Below are 13,585 nucleotides of genomic sequence, written 5' to 3' on the forward strand. Positions count from 1 at the left end.
AATAACATTGTATTTTTAATAAGAAAAAATAAACCTCTATAGATACCAAAGGACCAAATCCAAGACCCAGATTTATAAATCCCACAGAGCAAATAGAAAGGTGTGATACAGAAATTAAGAACCACCAGTAACAAAAATCTTCAGGTGGTGCAAAGCCACAGCACCCACCACCTCACTCTACTTGGGAACCTTTCCCCTCCAGCACAAACAAATTCAGAACAATAGAAATATTATCAAAACAGCTTTTCACCTTCAGCTATACCTATGAAGTGCTCAAAGTTCAAATGATCAAGGATTTTACCCACTGTGCAAGTTTAATATTTCCCAATAGACACTGAATAGCTGCACAGTATACTGGAGCTCTGATTTAACTGGATCTAATTCAGTGTTGTTTGACAACTCAGACAAGCCTGCTGATGATATAAATCACTGTTTTAATAAGTGAAAGGTCCCAGAATTGTTGGGAAAACACACTAAATAAGGAGGTGGCTCCCTTAGAAGTGCAGAATTCAACTGGTGGTTTCAAAAGCCTCCAGTTCATAATTGCTGGGTGCATTTTGTCACTGAAAGTGATTGATTTGAGATGGACAAGAAAAACAAGAGCTTCTGTTATCTGATTCACATAATTACTTTTATGTCTGCAGTTACCACAAATCTGTTGATTCTTGGCTAAGCTCTGAGAGAAGGTGAACACAAGAAAGTGAGTTAATTTATTACCTTTGCCTTGGTTTTCCCCCTTGTGCACTGGAAAACCATGACAATATTGCTATCTTGCTTCTTGTTTAGCATAAATCCACTTTAAAGTATGTTATAAATAGCAAATTATTGTTTATACACGAGTAATGAATGATATAAAGACTGAAAAGAAATACATCAGAGAAAAAACAATGAGGCTTGGTTACATATTAGAGAAATGCTGTATTTCCAGGCATAGGGCTTCCAGGATTATGATTTAGAAGTGTTATTGCTGTAGCTTGGTGCAGTTCAAAATGCCTATTTCCCAACTGGCATGTCAAAGGGTTCACAGTTACTCTGTCTTACAGCAAACCAAACTTAGGAATATTTGTTCTGTAGATGCCCTGAAATAACCTAAATCCTTTATTTGGCCTAGGAACACAATAAAGAATGCAGGACAGTTTCCAGAAAGTGCTCTTTTGACTTTCTAGGGTCGAAAACCTGTTCTTAATCCAAGTATCTCTTCCATGCAGGAAGCAGACCAGCCTTCAGGGCAAACACCACCAGCATGCCTGGAGCTTAAAGACACCATGGAAACAGCTCAGCATATAGAAAAACAAATGGAGAAAGGTCCAGCCCATAAAGTGTTGCTTGAAATATAGACTGGCACAGCCTCATCAGGTGTTTGTCCTGTTCAGGAGCCTGGTGGACAGAGTTTCCTTGGAGCAGACCCAAAGGATTCCAGAAAGGATTCCAGAGAGACTGGATGCTTTCCAAGAAGGGAGTATTGAAAGGTGCAGCAGCAGGACATCCCCATGTGCAGGATGAGGAACCAGCAGGAAAGACTTTACCAGGTGGCTAAACGTGGAACTCCAGAAAAATAGCAATCTATGACATTTAGAAGAGCAAGAAGGCAACATAGGAAGAGGAAAATGATGTAACAAAGTTATGCAAGGGAAAAATTAGACTGGCCAAAGCCCAAGTAGAATTTAGTCTGGATAAAACCATAAATCAAAATTAAAAATATTTCTATAAATACATTATCAATAAAAGGAAGTGTAAGGAGAAATTCCATCCTTTATTGAATGTGGGAGGAAACTGACAGGCTGAGGAGTTAAAAGTTGGACTTGATCTTAAAGGGCTTCTCCCACCTCAACAATTATATGATTCTAGGGTTGATGCCACAATATTACTCATTCTTTACTGAAGACTACAATACAGGCTACAAAGCACAAAGAGTCTTCTTGTTTCTGCCTTTTTTTTGTTTCTATTTTTCATCTTAAACAAACTTGTCTTTCTTCTAAATCTTCTAGCAATGTAGTAAGTTTTTCCTGCTTTGGTTTAACTTTAGAGTGGATATGTCAGCCAAAAACCACCAGCAGCTGTGGGTATTGATTTCTTCAAAACTCTTCCTGGTCTGACCAAACTCCAGGACACAAGGGAAAAAAAAAAAACAAACAAAAACCAACTAGAAGTTCCTCTCACATTAAGCTGTGGCATTGAATGTTCAGCACACACTACTAACCTTGCCAAAGTGCTGAACAGCATCCTTCAAAGGCTTCAAAATACTGCAAAGGTCTGCTACTCCCCTTCCCAAGGTGCCAGGGAGTTCATACAAGTCAGCAGCTGCACAACCTCACTCAGGCTGGATTCTGCTCTCTTTTGGAATAAAAATCTGCTTTAGCATTTTAATGAAATATGTATCTTCTCCAAAGTTAGTTACTGGAGGAAAACTGTCTCTCCAAACCTCTCAGTGGGTGTTGACCTCAGCTGAACCTTTCATGACTCACTGTGGTCCAGAGAGTCAACCAGAGACAGCACAAGTGATTTACTATTCCTGAGCCTCAAGCCCTGCCCTCAAGCAGGGCACCACTTGAGAGAGTGGAGGTCGAATTTCTGACCCTGCTAAGCCAAGGGTGGCTCAGCAGCTGCACTGGTTTTTTAAGTTGTATTTTACACCCAGAGTTACAAACAACTGGTACAAGTACAGCAGCTATGATGCACCAAGCCAGCAAAGTTCTCTGCTCAGAACCAATCAATCAAGAAGCTTTAGCTATCAACCACTTGGAGTGAACTGCTGGTCAGCTGTTTCAAAAATAAGCCTTGTGTTCCAACCCTGTCAGCCATCAATGCTCCACCAGTCCTGTAAGACAGCTTTCCATACTCTGGAAAATTAAAGCTCCCAGTTAGTCTACTTTATCATTTATTTCATAGCTACAGCAAGGTCTGTAATGTTCAACTTTACTGTAAACCACAACTTAACTTTTCTTAGCAACACAACTCATTAGAATGAATATTAAAGCCTAGTTTATACTGCTTCCCTCTAGTACAGTATTTTTCCTGGCTTTCAAGATCCCTACAGCTCTGATCCTTAACACACACACACACATGTACTTAGAACTAAATTTGAGTTACAGACAGGGATCACTACTCAACCTGGGTATGGAATACTCATCCAAACTTTATTGATGGGTGTTGTCCACCATGACATGAGTTATGTACTCACACTCTCCAAAACTTCCTGAGGCCCCAGGTGAGCATGAAATGTTGAACCTGAATTGTTTACAGTGCTCAGAAGCTTCACCCTCCCCACTCCCATGAGCAGCACATCCACTACAAACAGCATTTCTCAAAAAAAGTGCCCCATTTCTAGTTTGGGCTCCAACATATCTAGGCAGGTTCTCCCACAGGATATACTCTCAGGGAGTTGTTTCTGTTCCATTTATGGCCCATTAGTATCATGAGAGAGTAAAAAAACCAAGCCAAAACAAATCTTTAGCATACCTGGAAAACAGACCCATTATACTGCAGAATTTTAACATTCACCCAGGGAAGCAGAAACCAAGCAAAACAAGAGGCTAAAAGATCCAAGACTCTGAATGTACTGCGAGGTCAAAGCTATTTTCTCTGTGCCCAATTTGTGGCAATCCACTGCAGCCATAAAATTGACATAAATCAGACATATAGAGTAAGTACTAAAAAATGTCAACATTATGAAAAAAACACCCAGCAGTGACTTCTGAGTTGGAAAGACAATCATTTAAAACATCTTACACAAGATGCAGTGTTCACCAAACGAGGATACCCCCCTGCAGTTAAGGAGATTTGCTGGGTTACCACATTAATCAAATGTTTTAAGTAGTGCCTTTATGCTATTTAACTTAAAGTGGTGTCAGTGTTCCCATCTATGCTTTAATTTCCACATTCTATAACTACTATTAAAACAAAATACAGATTATACGTAGTTTAACAAGTTTGTTTTTTTTGTTTTTTTTATTTACTTGTTGCTGGTTTGGGTTTCTTTACTTGCCCTGGCCGCATATATTCCAGGATGGTGTCAAATAATTTATTTCAACTGAGTTTCTATTTTGCTTTTAAAATTCTGAGACATTTGAGTTTTAATTTGAACATTTATAGTCATCTCCCATTTTTCTATTGAAAAAGGGTAAATTGCCATTAGCATGCAATGCCATATGATTGTAGCCTTTTAAAATATCACACAGTCTGATCCTTGCCAACAGCAAGCTCTTGTAATAATTTTTAAGCCTCAGAATCCAGGACAAAAGCTATCAGGCATCTCCCACCCCTGTAATTGCTCAGCACCTTTGAGAATCAGGCCACTTTCACTGAGATGTCTAAATATAGTTTTAGATACTTAACTTTAGGAACTCAGATTTTTTGAAAAAATGAGGTCAAAATGATTAAAGTAAATCTCATCACCTTTGACATTCATAATTAAATGAATATTCAAATGAAAGTAGTTGCTTAATACTGTGTGTTCTTTCTGGCAATACTCAGTTCTGAGCATTTTTTTCTAATTTGCAATGTTTTATGGCTTTACTACCAAGACAGCTTCCTGTCAGTGTCTGGCATGCAGTGGTACATTCCAGCAGGTTTGCAAGCACAGAAGCACCATTCTGCCACCTTTCTGACACAAATGACAATATTCCCAGTGCTTGAAACAGCTCAGCAGGAGCTGCAGAGGCAATATTCCAGCAGGTGCACCAATTTGCTGAAACACCAGGCTAATTTCCCCTCCCCTTACCACAACAGGAAATGATAGGAACTGGAAACTTCATCTGCAGATGGGGCAGCACCTCTCTTCTTTGGGAAGCAGAGATTGCTTTTCCCACTGTGCATTTTCCTCTGCCTGTGGCAAGGTGTGATAGCTCTCATCAGCTGGTGAGTGGTACCTTACCCTGCCCATGCTCCTGAGAAGTTCAGAGCTGTGTCTTCCTTTCTTGTTCTTTCCTCGTGTTTAGTTGTAGCTCAAACCTCCAACAGCTAACGTGATGTAATTGTGTTTCAATTAAGACTAAATGTGTCTTGTTCAACAACATCCTCTTGCCCAACAGGAGAAATATTTTACCTGCAGCTCAATAGTGGGGCAGCAAAAAACCCACTCATTCAGGATTTTGGAATCACCTATAAATTATATTAAAAGCACAGTCACTGATTTTTTTTTTTAATTTATTTTTTTAAAGTCTCACAACAATTCTCTGCAGTTACTTCCACTATTAGAATGATTTTAACCAAGATCATTCTGTGTGCACATGCTGGTAAAGGGCAATGCCCACAGAGTCATCTGTAAAAATGCAACCCCTAATATACAGCAGATAAAGGAGAGATTACATTTTCCCCCTCTGCCTGCGGTTTGTCTGGATACCTCAATCCAATTTTCCTAACTGACATTACATTACTCTGCAGTTACATGTTTGCACTTTAATGTTTATCTCCTAAATCTTGAGCCATGCTCTTCAGTCATGTCTGTGGAATACGTGATGTAATCTCACTAGATGTGTGCAATTAGAAAGATAAAATCAAAACCCATAACCCAAAGGAGGATTTTTTTTCTGCTCCAGACTTTAAATTCATAGGCAATGTTGAAAACAGTTTGTAATTTAATCCCTGTATGCAGAAAATCACCAAAGGATACAGTGCATAAACTGACAGGGCTTTCTTTGCTGAGAAAAAAAATAAAAATGGTTCACATGACTGTTCAGTATCTACAACCTGCAGAGAACCCCCACGTGTGTTCTGCTTGTACAGAAATAGATTGCAGTTCCCCCTGTACATCTACAGCACCTGGAGGAACATATTTACCTCTTAATGCTGCTACTCAAGAACAAAGTACTTAAGCTCACTTTCATCTCCAGTTCAACACAGCACTGCAAACTAGGAGTGAAAACTTCTTTCTCATTGTAACAACAAGATTAAAATATCATTAAAATATGCAGCAATCTCAGTAAATGATAATTGCTATAACTAATAGTCAGGAGATTAAATGAAGGGGAAAGAAGTTTGGTCTGGGTATTGGGAATGAATTCCTAATGGCAAGACCTGCAGTGCACAACCCAGCAGCCCTGAAGGCTCCAGAGAGAGCTCGGGGCTGGGAGCTGGGGCTGATCTGCACACACAGTTACTTACAGCAGCTCACAGAGCACTTCACAGGGCTTTATTTGTTTATTTATTTACACTGTTAAACATGCACAGTGCTTTTGGGGTGGAAAAAACAGCCTGAGAGCTTCAAAGGAAAGCTTTATCAGTGGAGTGACTGGCACTGCTGCTCTGAAACCAGCTCTGAATGCCCAGCTTTATCTGCAATGAGCCCACCCTGCTGGGGCAGAGACTCTGCAGGATTGCTCCAACCCCCACTCCCAAGGAGGCTTGCACAAATGGCAGGCATCATACACAGGCAAAGGATGGATTTGAACAAAGTTTAGATCCCGTTTAAAACTCTTGTAGGAAGCTGCTTTTAGTGAGAAATGGCCTCTTTTTCTAAAGAGCAATATCAGAGAACCGTTTCTATCAAAAAAAAGAAAAACAAATGGTTTCACTATAAAAACAAGAACTACACTGAAACACATTTGAACAGTCTTGTAGCAGAGCAACAAAAAAAAAAGTGTAAATGTGAATATATGCACTTTTCCCAGTGCAGTCTGACAGGACACCTTGAGCTATTTCTCTGTTTCCAGAAGTGGCAGTTTGGGACCTGTCCTGCCAAGCTGGATCAAGGAACCAACTCCAACAGCCAGCAGACTCCTCTTCCTCACAAGAACACATCTATCACATCTTTTGCAATTCAGCAGCACCTAAACCAAATTAACTAGTTTTCTAATATTATGATATTCTGCACAAGGTAAATGTGTGTGAGAAGCATTTTGAGATGTGTCTGATGTCATATTCCTTACATTAAAGCTACTGAAGAAAACCAAGTGTGCTGAGCAGATGAATTGGAACTTTTTGCTCTGTGAATTGCAGAATTGCATCATCCTCTTCTCTGAGTGACATGGTCACTTATTAGAAAACATGTCATATGAGATGTTTTACAACACATTAATAGCTGCATCTCAACTACCAGCCATCTTATTAAATTCTCAGCGTGTTCTCACTTTGGAGCCATCCAGATAATATAGACAGCAACATTAACAGCAATAAAGACATTGCTAGATGTAATGTAGTATCTAATTAACAGTGATCTCAGTGGGGCACGTCCAGGAGAGGACAACTGAATAAAAATCATCTGCATTATTTAAAGTTACTGAAATATACAATTAATGGCAGCAGCGCCCATTTTAATTAAAACTTCAAGGTTGTGATCCAAACTGGCTGAATCTGACACAAAAGTAATGGCTTTGATCAGGTTTAAAGCAAATAGTCAATCTCTAGCCATCCTTTTCTTGTCTTTCCCAATTATTTATGGTTTAATATCTATTAAAGCCCACTGCCATGGCCATCACCAAGCACCCAAATTCCACACTGTGAGAACAGAGCTCTAGAGACCTTCTGCAGCTCTTACACCCTCTCCCTTTTGTGTTGGCCAGCCACTGAAACAGGGGTCAGGGTTGTTTATCCCTGCAAGGAGCTGGGCATTGTCAGGGTGAGCAAAAAGCAGAAAGTCCTACAGCTGTCAAGGCCTCAGGATTTTCAAGAAATAAAGTGGCCACACTGGAGCCCAATGCTGAACAAAATGAAGCCACTTGTTAACATATTCCTCTCTATTTTAATCTCCTGCTCTTCTTCAGTGCCAAAAGAGGGCTTCTACTCCACACTGCAATACAAATGCTTTTGTTTCCCACTTTGCCATGCACACCCTCAAGGGAGCTTTCCAAGTGCTCAGCACCTGCTTCTCTCATCATTTTTGTTGCATACAATGGTAGGGAGGAATGTTTTCTGTGCCAGTATGGGGGACCATTTCTGCAAATGCACAGGAGTGTGTGATTGTAAATGTTGATGTCCATTCATTAAAGCCACCTCAAGCCACTGAACCTGCTCTCAAGCAAGAATTCAAATTCTATGATCACTGATCCTCACTTTTTTTGGTACTCCATTCTAAGGAGATATTTTGTTTTTCTCTTCCAGAGTAGCACTTCCCCCTCAACTTGTGAATCATTTCAGGTCTTGTTTTCTGTCTCTCACAGCATGTCAGTTCCAACGCTCGGCTTTAATGAAAGACTTGGCAAGCCAATACAGTTTTTTCACCTGTAGTTTTTAAAATTAATTTAGCATCTTCTCAAACAGCACATTCTTTTGTAGCCCACATCAAGATAATGCTTCAGCCATATGTGGATGAAAGCCTCTCCCCTCCATGACACAGCCAATCCAAACACGAGCAACCACTCCCAGGAAGCCTCTGCTAATAACATCTTTCCTCAATTTCCTTTTCCAGTTTTTCTTTTTCATTCATCCTTCTCAACAGGATATTGAAAGGTTTCTGACCTCCATAAAGGTCACTGCATTAAGAGATAGCAAATTCTTCTCCCAGCCTTGATATTTCTCACTTCTCAGCATTTCAAACTTTGGTATAAACTCTTCAGCTAATTAAAAACTTCTTGCAGAGACTCTTGAAAATATCCTTCCCTAAGTTTTTGCTCTCATCTCCACTCTAGAACTTTATTTATTTAATCATCAAGAAATAAGCATTGTTCACTGCTTTGCCTTTTACTTTTCCATTCCCTAAGTAATCATCCATTGCACATCACTTTGTCACACACACACCCCTAATTCACCACTCCACTTCCAGAGAGGTTAAAACAAATCACTCTTGGCCAGACTGGTTAGTGAGACACTAAGTACCAGCCAGAAATGCTTCCTCATCATGGCTTTTCATTCAGACTAAACTAACTAAACTAACTAATCTACATTGTATGTGGAAGCTTTTATTTTTAATGGTAACTCACTAAATGGGCATTGTCAACATGCTATATATTTCATTTGAAGGATGTTTCCTGCACAACATGTGCCATGATTTCCCTAGGCATTGAGTTGAAACTGAGTTTAAATGTTTTTGATATTTCACTGTTTTTTCTTGTTTTCCAGAGTTCCTACTTGATATTTAGTAGGTTTTAAGTATTATAGAATTTGACAATAGCTGAATTCAATGAATTATTTACAAAACTTTTCACTTCAGTCTTCTACCTGATTCTGTTTGGAAAGTCAAACCATTCACAGACAGAAGAAAAACTTTCAAAATTTCTTGATTTGTTAAAACCTTTATATGCACGAGTTATTTAAAACAGCAAGTCTGTAGTCAATGAACTGGAAAAACAGTGTTGAGATTGAATCAAATTTTCACTTAGTAATTGGAAAAGTTTTACAGGATCAGGCTGGTTTCTTAACAGAGAACTCCATTTAACTGAGATAAACCAGGTAAAAAGAACAAACTAATCTTTCCACAGCTTCAAAATAACAATCAGAGTCTGACTTGTCTTTAACAAAGCCTGGTGTCTAAATAATAAATTACCTCAGTTCAGCTTGCCATAAGATGTTTTTTCCAGCAAAACTCAACTCCTATAATTTTAAATTTCATTTTTGTTTCCACATCAGGTCAGTCAAGTCCATGAATGTATTGATCAAGGAGAGAACCTAAGAAGTTGGGGAGAGTGGTTTGAAATGCTACAGTCAGTAAAAAGGTTAAATTTTACCAGTCATTTCATGTTTCTAATCATGTGCTCTGTTTTAATTTCATGGCATTAACTATCAGTTTTAATGCTGTCAAGCTAGGACTTTGTTTAAACTTCTCAAAACTTTGATGTTGTAACACCTACAAATTTCTTACATAAAGTAAGCACTTGAAGAGGCAAAATGAAAGAGGCCAGAGTTTCAGAGAGCATCAGGACTCTGCTGACACCTGTGGCCTGAAAAGCTCCTGCCAAATACTCCCGGAGCCCCCTGTGACATTCCTGCTTTCTGTCTCACTCAGCCTGGGGTTTGACTCACCCACACACCAAAAGCTGTGTCAAGGATGAAACGTGAGGAAGTGATCTCATTCTGAATCCAGCAGATCTTTCATTGCCTATGACTATGGATGTGGGAATTTCCCACTGCTTCTGGAAGTGAGGTTTTTTTTTTTTCTGGGGTATTTTCAAGGCTGCACCGCAGAACAGATTTACCAAGTTCAGCATTAACAAACTATAGCAGGTTGGTGTGCCAGAGCCCACAGATGGCTAATGAATCATTTGCTAAAAAAACACTTCACCATATACAAGACAATGCTCAAAACATTATGGAAAATGTGATGCCTTCAGCAGTCCCAGGCTCAGCCCACATCTGACATCACCTCTACACTGCAACTTGTGTCCCATGTTCAGCCCCTAATCAAAGGGCAATAAGGAAATTGTCCTCTAGATTGTACATAAAACATCCCTTCAGAAGTGATATCTAATCCCCACCCACCTCTAAGAATACAATTATTTCCAGAATCCATATTATATTACCTTTGAAAATTGCTCATGTCAAAGCCCACTGCTACCAAATTAAACTACCAGCATTGCTTAAATAAAACAAAAGTTCTGAACATCAATTTCCATCTCATAATCTTTTGAGACCTGCCTAATGACAAACTGCCACAATGCAAGCATAAAAAATTCAGTATTCTTCCAGCTCTGTATAGTACAGGTATAGCACTTCTAAAAGTAAATTAAAGCAGTATTTTGTCTTCTCTACTTGTCTTTTTTTAAACAAGAAAAAAAGTATGAACTGAAAATTACACCTGAGTTGGAATTGAATTTTTTTTTTGACGTGTTGGGGAAATACTACATTCCCTGTTCAAATGGCATGTTTGCCACCAGTTTTGCCAATTCCAACTTAATACCACCCCTGCTCAGTCCACATAGCCAAAACACTTTCATAACCCTTCTTGTGTCCAGCAGTAGCTTAACAGCAGCTTTCCAGTGAACCTGAAGAAGAACAAGAAAGCTATAAAGCAAACCAGAGAAAGGTAAAGAGGATTTGCAGAAATAGCAAGCAGCACATAATCATTTTGTGTTTTACTAGACACCTGCCTCTTATTATCCAAGTGCAGCCTTCCCTACACCTAAAAGCAGCAACACTTAAAGTCAGATGAAGAAACACCATGTTTTACATTTGCCCATTCTTCCTTGCAAGATGAATACAATAATCTGTATTGTACTAAAAAAATTTTTTCTGCACTGCTTTTTTAGCAAAATGAAATCACAGTAAATGAATAAGAATTCTATCCTGCATTCCATCCTGACATGCTGAGAATATAAATTATGTTTCATAAAACCTTGTACATAACTAATCTAGATGGGTGCTGCTCACACAAGCTATTAGCCAGCACTTTAAAAGCTGCAGTCTAGTTTAGTGGAGATAATTTTAATTGACTCAACGGTGTATCTCAATGGTCATGAAATTGTTAGGAAAATGTATTGGAGGGAAAGAGCATTCCCTCAGCTGTAGGGAGCACAGTCAATGCAATCTAATAATGCTCTGGGTTTCCAACTGCTAGATGCATTTTGAGATTGGAAGTGATTGCATTGAGGATGTAGATGGGCCACATAAATGGAAGCTTTTATTGCTGGTTAGCATAATTACTGTGACTGTCTACACTGTGTTTGCATCTGCTGGAGCTTGGTTAAGATTTTTGGAGAGTCACATAATGGGAGGAGAATAGTTGTTTTCACAATGAGCTGCTTCCCTGGCTATTTGCATGAAATGCTTTCTTGGGGTTTTCTGCGTGTCTCCTGAAGAGGATAAAACACGTGAGATGGTGTTAGGGGCCCTAACACCACTACCTAAAGAACCCACTAAACTGTGATAAATCATTGATAAAAAAAATAGGTCAAACCAGATATAATGAGGCATTCTCCCAGACTCAAAAGCATTATCTGAGAATCTAGTCAAACAAGAAAAAGGATATTATAAAAATCTGTTCATTTCCATTATCTCTTGGGAGTATTTAGTAACTTGAAAAAGATCTTAATTCAAAAACCCCAAACTGGACACAGTATTTGTAAATCAATCATCATTTTTCTCTCCCTCTCCATTTTTGGAATTTTTGTTTTGTTGTTGCTTTTTACTCTTCTTATTTGAAGCCTTTCTTACTTCTGTCCTTCTTTCTCTCCTTTTTTCTTGCTCATTTTTAGGCAATAAACAGTTTCTTGATTTTAAGTAAACTCCATATCTGATTTTCTTATTGAAATTAAAGCAGGGGAGTTATGTTGGAGTTATGTTGTTCCATTAAGCAAAGCTCTGCTCCTTTCATACCATTGCCCATATTATTGTGATGGACTCACTGGGAGTCACCACAAGCCATCACACAAGGACTTGGGTGTTATGCTGAGATAGAAAACTTTAACAGAAAATCTTTTCTTTAAAAAAATCTTTTTCTTTTTCTTTTCTTTAACAGAAATCAAACCCAAAAGTTTCACCCCTAATCTTCAAGATCTAGCTCAGGGCTCTCTGCTCAGTGGGGTCACGCCAGGGCTGAGATCCACAGCCATGGGAACAGGAGCTCTGGGCAGCTGCAGCTGGGACACACATCTGCAAGGGATGTTGAGCCTGGGCTGGGCTCTCACTGCTGGAAGAACAAAGATTAGGATTCCCTCCTCTGCCTTGGCTATTCCCACCTGGCTGCTGAAATGAATCGATAAGGGGAGGAGAAAGAAGGAATTAGAGCAATTGCTTAACTGAGGATTTTTCACATGCTTTGAACTCTGCTCAGCACTACCAGGAGACTGTGCCAGCTGAGAGCCTCCCAGTGCTGTGCATATTGCATTTCCCTTTAAGGGACAGCCATCTACGAATTGCTTTTGCCTTTGATTTTGCCCAACACCCAGAGAGCACAAGCAACCAGCAGAGGCCTCTGGCAGGTTGTTGGCCCTGCTCTATGTGCCTGCAAAACAGATCAGACCTTATCATGGCTGAGGCAAACACCCCCCAGCCCCAGAAGGGCTCTGCAGCCACAGCCTCACTTGTTGAGCCAAATCTCATCTTTCAGCTTTGAGTCCTGCCGGGGCTGGAAACAGGAGTGCTAAGCTAAAGCTGCTTATCTAGCTCATTTGCAACCAAATTTTTAAAGATTAACCACTCTACCACTGCTATAGCTAAATATTTAATTGGCCTTGAAACAGCAAGGGTAACATAAATCAGGATGCAACAATTTCTTGTTAGCCCCAGAAGACATAGCACCTACTTTTACAGAAGCAAGGAGATGTGGAAGGCTTTGATTATATTAGCACAGATCACATCAAGAGAAACAAACATTCCACTGATTTCTAAAGCTGGGACAGTTGCACAGGAGGGGCACTGAACTGGTGTGAGCTGCACTTACCTTTGGCACACAGATTCAGATAGGCAGATCTCATTTTCCAGCCTGTGGGTCAATGTATTAAAATGATTATTTGTTGTTAACTAGGTATGCATGCAGTCCATTAAAATGGATCCAGCACCTTTCTTGTGGTTTCGTGTAAATTTAAATACAAGGAAAATTTGGGGGGGAAGAGTTTTCCTGTTTGGTTATTTTTTCCTTCTCTGTCACACCCAGTGATGAAGATTAATGTCAGGCAGGATGCTGTGTACCAGCTACAATGACAGTGGTACCCAGCAGCAATTAGGGCTACTTGGATTCACACACATGAAAAGGTTTGAGAGGGTTTTTTCTTGAGTA

This window comes from Erithacus rubecula (assembly GCF_903797595.1).
Source record: "Erithacus rubecula genome assembly, chromosome: 14".
NCBI classification, from domain to species: Eukaryota; Metazoa; Chordata; class Aves; order Passeriformes; family Muscicapidae; genus Erithacus; species Erithacus rubecula.